The sequence below is a fragment of the Macrobrachium rosenbergii genome, chromosome 20, assembly GCF_040412425.1.
Source record: "Macrobrachium rosenbergii isolate ZJJX-2024 chromosome 20, ASM4041242v1, whole genome shotgun sequence".
NCBI lineage: Eukaryota > Metazoa > Arthropoda > Malacostraca > Decapoda > Palaemonidae > Macrobrachium > Macrobrachium rosenbergii.
In genome coordinates, this window is record NC_089760.1 from 13,947,501 (window position 1) to 13,960,000 (window position 12,500).

The window sequence follows — 12,500 nt, forward strand, 5'->3', positions numbered from 1 at the left end:
CTTGCCCTACTTCTCTCATCATTTACTTTTGTCGACATTTACTCCGCTATGATTTGCGTCGGGATGCAATATCCCAGGGTTGTGATTAACTGCCGAAAAGAAAAGCAGCATGAATAAGGATCTGAAAACGAACCCATTCATATTTTTCTGTTTTCGTTTTTGACTTAACAAACAACAATAATAAGCCCAAATTGACCCGGGGCAATGGTAGGTTGAAAGATTTGTTGGTGGGTTTCGATATAACAATAAAAGTTATTCAACAAATTTTAAGGTAAATGAGTTTTTCATTTCTGGCTGATTTTCGGAATTAAGAAGATAAAAAAAAATCGATAGTTTTCAAGTAAGTGGACACTTTTTAGTTTTCTGAAAAGAAAACTATTGTGCCGGCTTTGTCTGTTCGTCCGCACTTTTTTCTGTCCGCCCTCAGATCTTAAAAACTACTGAGGCTAGAGGGCTGCAAATTGGTATGTTGATCATCCACCCTCCAATCATCATACATACCAAATTGCAGTCCTCTAGCCTCAGTAGTTTTTATTTCATTTAAGGTTAAAGTTCGCCATAATCGTGATTCTGACAACGATATAGGATAGGCCACCACCGGGCCGTGGTTAAAGTTTCATGGGCCGCGGCTCATACAGCATATACCGAGACCACCGAAAGACGGATATATTTTCGGTGGCCTTGATTATACGACGTACAGAAAACTTTCGGCGCATTTTTTACTTGTATATTTCCGAAATCAAATATAAATTAGTGCTCTTTAACCTAAAAACTAAGAAATCTTCTTTAATATTTCGTTTCACAGTTTCTTTTCCTCACTAATTACCTAAATTAACACGACGATCTCCTCAAGGGATTAAGATCTGGAGGATTTTGTAATCTAGGGGATTAAAGGTGCTCGAGGCGCTGAGACAACGGAAGCTGCAGAATATTACATGCAAATTATTATTTTAATTTAATCACTTTAAAATTTCAATTTACTTAGCTCTTGAACTAACACAAAACGGCCTTTGATTTATGATGCGGACAAATATCGAATTTGGCTGATGTTTGTACTCTTAAGTATCTGTTTGTAAGAATTTTTTTCTACGATATCTTCCACAAGTCATATTTTGCAATGTAAAATCCTGAATAATAATAATAATAATAATAATAATAATAATAATAATAAAAATTCGTTGACTAAATTGGCTCGGCTGACATAATTATCATGTTCACATTTAAAAGCCATTCAGAACCATGAACTAAAAATTCCTCATTATTCGGCTGTATGGAAACTACGTCTCCTCAGGGGAGAAGGAGAAGAGGGAGAAGAAGAAGAAGAAGAAGAAAAAAAAGAAGAAAATATAAAATTCAAGAATAGGCTCCCGATCCCAATTTTACGAGTGGTGGAGTTCCGGTCTGTAGGCCTCTGGAGTTCGGCTAGCTAGGCTTAGAAACCAACATTTCTACAGTTTTTTTTTGTTTCTTTTCTCTCTCTTTTTCTTATTCCTTCACACTTTTCACCGTTATCATGGTTTAGATTAGAAACCAACATTTCTATAGTATTTTTGCTTCTTTTCTCTCTCTTTTTCTCATTCCTTCACACTTTCCACCGTTATCATGTTATAGATTAGAAACCAACATTTCTGTAGTTTTTTTGCTTATTTTCTCTCTCTCTTTTTCTTATTCCTTTACATTTTCCACCGTTATCATGTTTTAGATTAGAAACCAACATTTCTACAGTTTTTTTTTTTGTTTCTTTTCTCTCGCTCTTTTTCTTATTCCTTGACACTTTTCACCGTTACCATGTTTTAGATTAGATACCAACATTTCTATAGTTTTTTTTTGTTTTGTTTCTTTTCTCTCTCTTTTTTTTCTTATTCCTTCACACTTTTCACCGTTATCTTGTTTTAGATTAGAAACTAACAATTCCAGGTTTTTTTTTTGTTTGTTTTTCTCTCTCTCTTTTTGTTATTCCTTTATAATTTTCAACGTTATTACGTTTTAGATTAGAAACCAACATTTCTAGTTTTTTTGTTTTTCTTTATTCTCTTTCTTTTTCTTATTCCTTCACACTTTTCACCGTTAACATGTTTTAGATTAGAAACCAACATTTCTATAGTTTTTTTTTTTTGCTTCAATATTCTCTCTTTTTCTTATTCCTTCACACTTTCCCATTTATCATGTTTTAGATTAGAAACCACCGTTACAGTTTTTTTTCTTTCTTTCTCTCTCTTTCTTATTCCTTCGCGGTTTTCACTTTTAACATTTTTTAGATTGGAAACCAACGTTACCTTTTTTTTTTATTTTCTCTCTCTCTTTTTCTTATTCCTTCACGTTTTTCCCATGTATCGTGTTTTAGATTTTTTCATAATTATTCACTAGACAAATATTTAGTTTTTATATGTGACCATCTAAAATAATTTTTTTCTGCCATATTCTGATAAATATTTCATGTCATTAAATCACAAAACTCTAGTTATTCAGTTACCTTCACTATTTATGAAATCTCATTTTTCTGGCATCTACGCTCCTTAAATCTCTCTGTTATTCATTCGTTATGTTCTCCCTTTTCTATTTTTTTTTTCATTTCGTTTTGTTCTGCTTTAATCTACTGTCGAGGGTCTTTGTTCTTCTTGACATTTCTTGCTCTTGTATTGTGCTTAACCTTTCATTCCTCCTCTTCTTCACTTTTTGTTTTTTGTTTTACATCCTTCCTTCACATTCGCTGATCCTTATTTGCTTTCGCTATTTATTTCTTTTCCTCTCCTCCATCTTTGTTCTATGCGTGTTCTCCTCTTCTCTTTGTTCTGGTCAGCGCAATCTGTCTCCATCAGCTGGAGCTTTTTGCCTTCCCTCTTGCATTCATTAAATGATTGTTATTACTTAATGAATCAACTTCATTGCATGTGACATGTCTTTAACAGACTCTCTCTCTCTCTCTCTCTCTCTCTCTCTCTCTCTCTCTCTCTCTCTCTCCTGTAACCGCCTTCTTGATGATTATCATTTTATTGCTTTCTTAATAACAGTGTTGACAGGGTTTTAATAAGTGTAATCAGAGCTGTTTTATTCTCGGTACAATGACGCTACATTCTCCTATCTGCAAACATGTCCCTTTGAGACTCATTGGGAAATAGATATCGTCTGTTTTGTCGTTAAAGTTATTTTGCTATAATCTTTCAGCGTCGGTTCTTTTATTTCACCTCTGCCACTGAATCTACTGTTTGTTTTAGGGTTGATAATCTTTTACTGTCTTCAAGATATCTTAAAAAGTTGTCGACGGATTTCATTGCAAGTTTGTGGTGGGGTGAAGATGTGATTAGAATTTGAGAAGGATCTTGATCAGGTTTATGATCCAGGATTCTTCTTTAGCAGCGCAGTCTTAGTGCTTCCTAGAGATATCTTGATTCAGTGTAGCTTTTTACGCAATGGATGTCAGGCTTCAACACTGTAAAGAGAAGGGGAAATGCTGCAGTAGCAATGAAAATGTTCTTCATTAAGAAAATTAAACAACGATTTAGTGAAATATAATAATGAAGTACAAATATTTTTTTTCCTCTATTTACAGGTCATCTTAAGAGACGTAATATAGCTCTCCTTATAATGTTTGCTGTCAGTAGGCGATCTCTTATTTTTGACGGTGCAAGACAAGGTAAACCTTATAAAAGGTAAGTGTAACTATGCATAATTATGTTTTGACATTAATTAATTCGAATTTCTAGTATTTCCGTGCCACAGCAAGTAATCTGTCATAATCATTGAAAAGACACTTACAAAAATTCTCAGATCCAAGAAACAGGTAGCAACTATGAATTGCAGAGTAATTTTGTTTGGGTATAGTTCCGTGTCAAATGAATTGGGGTTAGGTTCACACGCATATGATTGTATATTTTTATTCTACGGCTTAAATCTTTTCTATATTTCCTTTTGGAAGTTAGTACATATCGGGTAGGACCCACTGCACTACCAGTCAGGTATACCAGCAAGGTTAGTGTTAGTGACCCTGCCGAACATTGTTTGCTATCCTTTTTCCTTCCAGTATCCTTAAAGGTATGTTTGCTACACCGAAAGCTTTTTTTTTATTGCGGAATTAGGCAATGATAGTTTTGGTTAGTACCGGGATGGATGTCCATCATGTAAATTAAAGGCAGGTAATGTTGACGCATGCGCCCTTATGACCATCTGTTGCGTTGCCAGCCTCACGCCAATAATTATCGCTTACAAACTTGCAACAGACTTTGAGAGAGTAGAGCGAGTGACAATTGGTCATAATGAGGCTAAAGAATCCAAAATAAAAGTTATGGCATCGATTTAATGGTGACGTCGCGATTTCCTTAATTTTTAGTGAGTTCTTTTTATAAATTTTCAATCACAAAAACTACAGGACAGCTATCTGAAGGATCCTAGCGTGCACGTATATTCCTTTAATAGGTATTTTTATTATTTATGAATTTAATGTTGGTATAACTCAGCTATAGAGAAAGTCAAATATATGCTGTTAATCTGCATCAATATTGACCTTTCTTGCGGGGATTTGAAAATGCGTTGTAGTCGATTATAATATTGCTGACAAAGCTCTGTTAACTAAACATCCTGCTCAAGGTTTTGATAACATCGTGGTTCGTCCACGGTACGACATCCATCTTCCTCAATTGTAGTGACTTATTTCAAGGTTCTGTAATTTTCTTGCTATCCTTTCTGTAATCAATAGCTTCTCCATTCTACTCTTTCTCCTATTCAGGTTTTTGCTCCTCCTCACCTTTAATTTGTTCTCAGTCTTTAATTGTCATGTTCTCGTCTGGTAATTAACTATGGTCTTCAGGGCACATTTGAATGAGGATCTGGTAGGTTTGCTCAGCTCAGTGCGTCCAATTCCTGCCTACCTCTCTTTCCCTCTCCAGTTCTCATTTTCTTTCCTGTTTGATAGGAATGTTGTCCAACCTTTCTATGCTATTGATATTTTGAGCATTCTTGGAGACATCGCTTCCGTCACAGTATCAGCTGTGATTAAAAATTCTGTACGTTATTGAGATGTTACAGGTTCTCTTTTTAAGTATTGCGCGCTCTCTCTCTCTCTCTCTCTCTCTCTCTCTCTCTCTCTCTCTCTCTCTCTCTCTCTCTCTCTCTCTCTCTCTCTCTCTCTATATATATATATATATATATATATATATATATATATATATATATATTTATTTATATATATATAAATTATATATATATATGTATATATGTAATATATATATGTATGTATATATATATATATATATATATATATATATATATATATATATATATATATATATATATATATATATATAGGTTGTTTTTATTAGTAACTGCCCTTCGGAATATCGCTCTCTTTTCTGCGGTGTTTTGGCTTTCTTTAGTTCCTCTGTAGGACTAAGTCCAAGGCAAGCCATTGGGAAAATGGTCTTGGCCTTATATCTTCTCTGGATCAATTTCTCTCAGTTGCTCGTTAATCTTTCTGGTGCTTTTGTATAGATAGGCTACTGTTTCCTCCATTAAGCAGAAGTGTCTGTTCTGATTGAGTCGTTTAATTACACCCAGTAGGAAAACACTTAGATTATACAGTTCGATGACTGTTTTTCACTCTAGGCCAAACTTTGGAAAGGTACTCTGCTTTTCCAGACTCTTGCAGGTCTAAATGTTTCTCTATGGTTTAAACCCCTCTTTTTTAACTTTCCATTTCTTCTCTCGTTTATAAGAGGATTGGATGGGCAAGGATGATAGCTTGCCCTTTCAGTGGGCCTCTGTCTCGAAGAGAAAACGTCATCGTAGAACAGAAATTCTCCTTCCTGGAGATCGCTCCTTCTGATGAATGTTGTTGGTGACTCGCATTGAGGTTAATTTTCTTCAAGTCAAAGCGCAAATTTCAGTTTGCCTTAGTACCAGTCTCTAGATAGAGAATTAGCCACCCCTAAGGCTGAATAACAACAACAAAATTCTTTTAGGAACTATGTGAGGGTGAAGAAGTTGGTGACGCACGCATAAATAATTTACTGATTCCGTACAGCTGAAGCTCAGCAGTGAGTACACGCACCACAATCACACACGCAAACACACCCACACGCACGCACATACACACATGTATATATATATTTATTTATATACAGTATATATATATATATATCTATACAGTATGTATATATATATGTGTGTGTGTGTGTGTGTATCTATTTATATACAGTATATATATATATATATATATATATATATATATATATATATATATATATATATATATATATATATATATATATATATATATATATATATATATATATATACATATATATGACTATTTATCACATCACCATGATTCATATACAATCAGAAAGCTACAAACGTCCTTTAATATCCAATTCACTCTACCTCGAAATAATATATTTTCATATATAATGTTACCGAAGGAATTTTTAGTTGATAATAAGTCCACCGTCCCGTGGGGTCGAACCAGCGACGGACGAGGAATCAGGACTACAGTGACGCACTAACGCAGTCGGCCACAAGAGAGGCCGACTGCGTTAGTGCGTCACTGTAGTCCTGATTCCTCGTCCGTCGCTGGTCGACGGGGACGGTGGACTTATTATCAACTAAAAAATTCCTTCGGTAACATATATGAAAATATATTATTTCCGAGGTAGAGTGAATTGATATTAAAGACGTTTGTAGCTTTCTGATATATATATATATATATATATATATATATATATATATATATATATATATATATATATATATATATATATCTATACAGAGTATATGTGTGTGTGTGTGTATGTGTATTAAACTATCAACCATTCCTATACCTTTATATTCCATTTTTGAATTGAATTTTATATTGGCTACTTCAGATACAACGTAGTGAATTATCAAGGTCAATTTCTTTTTAACATCACAACCATCACAAGAGTTTGACTGTATCTGTGGGTCATTTGCAGTTCGGGACAGTCAGTAACTAAATTCTCCATAATATCTTGTTACGCTTTTGTTCGATTCACGCCCTAATTGTACAGGTATGATGTGCATTAGGCATCAAGTTGATCACTGGCCTGAATGACTCCAAGTACTAAGTGGATAACTAAATTGAAAATAGAATATCCGACTGGATTTGTTTTGTTTTTCTTAGTAGTTAGGAGGTTCAGCGATTCCTTACTTCTATTATACATATTATTATTGCATGTGAATGAGAAAGCCCGTGTCTGGATTAATTAAAGTCTCAGTCGAGTTGGCCACGCATCAGTTTACAACGGAAACTGTATTTCATTCATAATTATATATACATGAAAAGATTTACATCTGCAGTCATAGATATGCAGAATTTTAATCTATAAACAACTATTATCTAAGCGCTCCTCCCTGACATGGCAACGATTAAATGAGCATCACGGACGGGACATAAGTTTTTCCTTGACAAGTTCGTGACTCGTATTGTCTCTCAGTTAGGTCCATAAGGAAAGCCGAACAATGCAATCAGCTTAGGCAGGAGGCTTATTTGACATTACGTCATGCGTTTCCACATGCAATATATCAATTGAATGGAAAATTAAATCACATAAAAATCTGTAATAAAAATTTCAACGTAATATTAGGTCCTTGTTTTCGTGATGCACAGTCACTGCATAAATTTGACATCTTGGCTTTGCTCGCTGATGCGTAATCACACAAAATCATATTGAGATGACTTCGAGATTACAATAAACATTAGATTGTCAACAAAATTGCGTGTATACTCTTTAATATCTTAAGACTCGTGTTAAAATGCATATATACTATTTGATAACGTGAACTATAAGCAGAGGAAAAAAAAATAAGCAAGAATTTTTGTTTACGTTCAAAATAAGGCAAGCATTTTACTACGCTCTTGTAAAACAAAATAATTGGATAATTGCCTGCTGACTTTTAGACCACTTAAATAAACGCTTCGTCGATGTACCCCTTTCGTAATAATAATTATGAGCATATTACGCAATGATTCAAAGTTTTTCCTTAACTCATTCATGAAAACAAAATGTCTATTTTGTAACGCAATAGCTAATGTTAATTATTTTACCATATCCTCTCTCCTCCATCCGACGGGAAACCCAAATTCCGGAGTCTAACCCGACTTCTTCACTTCCTTATAAGTTTTCCTCAAATATGGGAACTGAAAATAATTAAGAATATACTAATTTACGTATATATATTTACACAAAGCAATCTCATGTACATGTTCGGAAGTGAAATCTGAGAAGAGAAGCACTATATCTATGGATTACTTTAGAACGGTTAAGTGATCTGACAAATAAATGACAGTAGGCAGACATACACCTGTAAAAGTAGCGGTTAACAGTTCATTACAAGTAAGTGAAAATAATAACATCTTATGAAGAAAGTCATTACCGAATAAGGAAATATTATTTTCAACTTGTAGAAACTAGCCTCTTTAAACAGAGTTCCCTCTTGTGATGACATTTAATCATCCCTGAAAAGCATCTGCTACTAATCTTTTTACTCAAGTACTTTGCTTATGAACTAATATTATACAAATTATTCCCTCTTGGAAATCCTGGCCATATAGACGTGGTTGAGAAAATCAACAAACCTATTTTGTTTTCATAGCCGTAAGAGGGTTATGCATTCACCCGTGTCTGCCTGTGCACCAAATATCTGAAAGAGCTATCGATGGATTTCAGATAACGAAAAGCTATTTCGATTTTAAGATAGATCCGGATACCATTGCAGGTTCAGAATTTTGTTTTCTCTCTCTGCAAACTTTGTGTAGGTGTGAATCTTTATTCTGTGTAATATTAAATTTATTTTCGAAAATATTGCGTTATGAACTGTCTGTGTTCTTACTAATTCTAAATTTTGACTAGAAGGAAAGAGTGCGCTATAAAGTACGTTCCAGTAATCAACCCCTCTTGAGAACTGTGTCATTTCTATGAATAGGTCTTTTGTTAATAAGAGCACTTGGACTATTCTACTGATCATAAGTACTGAAGAACTACAGTCCGGACCTTCGATATCACATATTCAATAAGGCAAAAAAAAAAAAAAAAAAAAAGAATTTTTAGGGAGAAAAAGTTACGTCATTCATTTCAATTCTGTAACTGTGAACTTTGAGAATTTAACGCTGACTGAAGACACAAAATGAAGTTGTCTTTTTTTATCAGAGAATAAAGGGGTTGTAGCTTTTATAGCTTCTTATTAAAAAGATAATCCTTTTGCTAAAGGAATAAATAATGTTTTTTCCGTTAAAATCATAAGTGGAAGAAACGCTCTTTTTTTTTGGTTGCTGTTTATTTAATCCTAATGTGATCATTGTGTATCTCCTTTATTGTTTTGTTTCCACGCAAAGGAAATAAATTACTATTTCAGAAAAGAATTGTTATTAATGCTATTGAGATTCCAAGAAGGATAGAACTAACATCAGTTTATTAGGTGAAAGAAGTACAGTCATACAGTAAAGCTTTTTAACAACAGTATATGTAGAATTTAGTAAAAAACTTACATTTCAAAAGATACCTGCCTGTTCCCTCTCTAGTTACGTAAGGGAGATTCCCTTTCTTTAGGATGATCTATTCTTTGTGTCGCCTTCAGGAAGTACACGGTCTGCTTTTCGGGCATAAGATGATTACGGAACACGAATAAAAGTCCTTTATATAAAAAGACCGCTATTGTAATGAAAAGCTCCTTTTTTTGCGAATGTTATACTAGTTTATTATTCTGGCTTTCTAACAGAGCGTTCCCAACTATTATGTAATCCAAAGAATCATGCGCTTCTTTAACTTTCGTCGTATCAAAATGTTTTTCTTAAAATGTAACTTGTTTTCCATAATGAAGATTCATCCTCCTTCTCCCCTTTAGATATTAAAGCCTGAATGAGGCGTATTTTAAGGTTTTGTTTTGTATAGATATTTTAAATAGATGAGAACTGTTTTTCGTCTTATATTTCGCCTGTCAGGTATCGACGTGTTTCTTAGAATTTTCACGAGTTCAGGTGTCCACGTTTTTTTTTTTTTTTTGAGTTTTAGTTTGGTCCTAGGTTTTCTTTCCGACAACCCCCAGAATTTATGTATCCTTTGAATTCTCAATCGTTAAACTGTCCCTGTCTTTATGCAGTTCTTTATCCATTTCTTTTATTTCCTTTGCCATCGTCCTCCAGATTTGTTTTGTGTATCCTTAGTTTTCTAAAGCTTAACTATTCACGTCTCTCTTTTACTCTTGGATGCTGATGCTTTGTTTAAGCTTTCTTCGAAATCTGGTGTTGATTGGCATATCTCTCTCTCTCTCTCTCTCTCTCTCTCTCTCTCTCTCTCTCTCTCTCTCTCTCTTCCCATTCATTTTTATGATCTTAAACGTGTGCTATGCAGCGTTATTTCCATTTAAGAACTGGACGTGCAGATATCCACAGCCGTTTTCCCTCCTCTCTGAAACTCCCATTAGAACGGAATCCAGGCCATTGCTCCTGAGGGAAACAGGCGGAGGCCGGTCATCTGTCCGAAGGATTCTGGGTGTGAAATAAGCCGTCATCTGACCACGGGAGATTTTCATCATTATCGCGGTCTTCCCGCGTTCCCATAATTGCTTCCGGCTCCTTCCTCCTATCGGCTAATGCTCTTAAGGGTTTCCCTTACTGCCCCTAGATCGACCCATCTCCCCCACCCCCGTTCAGCTAATACTGTTCGTTCTTCATTCTTTCTGTCGGTATTAGTTTTTTGATGGTTTTGTTATTGTGGTCTCTATTTTTTTTTGTTAAAACGACTATTCGCTAGATGATTTTTTTCTTTTTTTTTTTTTAGCTTTTCCTATTACCTTCCATTACTTCTTTCAAACGAACACCATATCCTTTGGAAGCTTGAATTTCAAGTCAATGGCCACTGCGGGCCTGTTCCATATGAGTAAGTTTCATCTTCTGAATAATAATAATAATAATAATAATAATAATAATAATAATAATAATAATAATAATAATAATAATAATAATAATATCTGGGCAATATCTGAAAACCAGTGAAGACGAGTGGCTAAGGAGTGCATGGGAGAAGGACTGATAAAAGTAGACGAAGACCCAGAAATATACAGAGACAGGAGAATGAAAAACAGAACAGAGGAATGGCACAGCAAACCAATGCACGGACAGTCCATGAGACAGAATAAAGGAACTGGCCAGCAACGAAACATGGCAATGGCTACAGAGGGGAGAACTCAAGAAGGAAACAGAAGGAATGCTAACAGCGGCACAAGATCAGGCCCTATGAGACCATAAACCACACAGCAAGCGAATGTCCGGCGCTTGCACAGAATCAGTACAAAAAGAGGCATGATTCAGTAGCAAAAGCCCTCCACTGGAGCCTGTGCAAGAAACACCAGCTAGGTTGCAATAATAAGTGGTACGAACACCAACCTGAGGGAGTGATAGAAAACGATCAGGCAAAGATCCTCTGGGACTATGGTATCAGAACAGATAGGGTGATACGTGCCAATAGACCAGACGTGACGTTGATTGACAAAATCAAGAAGAAAGTATCACTCATTGATGTCGCAATACCATGGGACACCAGAGTAGACGAGAAAGAAAGAGAAAAAATTGATGAGTATCAAGACCTGAAAATCGAAATAAGAAGGATATGGAATATGCCAGTGAAAATTGTACCCATAATCATAGGAACACTAGGCACGATCCCAAGATCCCTGAGAAGGAATCTGGAAAAACTAGATGCCGAAGTAGCTCTAGGACTCATGCAGAAAAGTGTGCTACTAGAAACAGCGCACATAGTGAGAAAGGTGATGGACTCTTCAGGAGGTAGAATGCAACCCGGAACCCCACACTATAAAAACAACCCAGTCGAATAGGGTAACTGTGATAGACAAAAAAAAAAAAAAAATAATAATAAATTTCTTTTTCCGTAATTGGTATTTTTCAGTGAGAAATAGAAACTGATCTTACATTAATTGACAGAAAAATGATGACCGTCATGTAATTCCTTCTATATAACCTCTTTCTTAAAAAAAAAAAAGTTATCTAAAATTACTTCTTCCTTTTACTCGTGCAGAAGTTTGTTGTGCAATGTTGAATCTCTTTGAATATTTAATTTCGTCAGAGAGCTATATTGGAACTCCGAGTCAGAAAATGAATGGCTTTGTATAAACAAAGACATGAGATACTGTTAACTTCAAATCTAAAATCTTAGCAGGAAAGACGTTCATTCCTCGTGAAACTTCGGGACAGAAAATGAAATAAGAGAACTAATGAAATATAAGGCGGCTTTTCATTAGCTGCTCTCGAGACGCCTTTGACTTTTTTTTTTTGTACGTCGTTGTTCATGGCTTTTGAATTAAACACTGTCTGCCTTACTTGCGCGACTTTAAGATTCAATAACCCAGATACTTTGTTATTCTCTGCATGGCGGGGGACTGAGGTAATATCTTCTAAAAGAAAAAAAGTTAAAATAAAAAAAGGAAGCAAGAGAACAATGTTATTGACTTAGAATGCAATTTCTGCTGGGAACCCT

General features: G+C 35.0%; 1 long non-coding RNA gene across 1 annotated transcript in view; it reads left to right on the forward strand.

Moving 5' to 3' along the window:
• Positions 1 to 12,500, forward strand: part of LOC136849063 (uncharacterized) — a 378,493-nt gene that overhangs the window by 174,022 nt on the left and 191,971 nt on the right. Inside the window, exon 7 of the long non-coding RNA XR_010856223.1 lies at positions 3,551 to 3,650. This is a non-coding gene — a long non-coding RNA (uncharacterized lncRNA). The remainder of the gene's footprint in view (positions 1 to 3,550; positions 3,651 to 12,500) is intronic.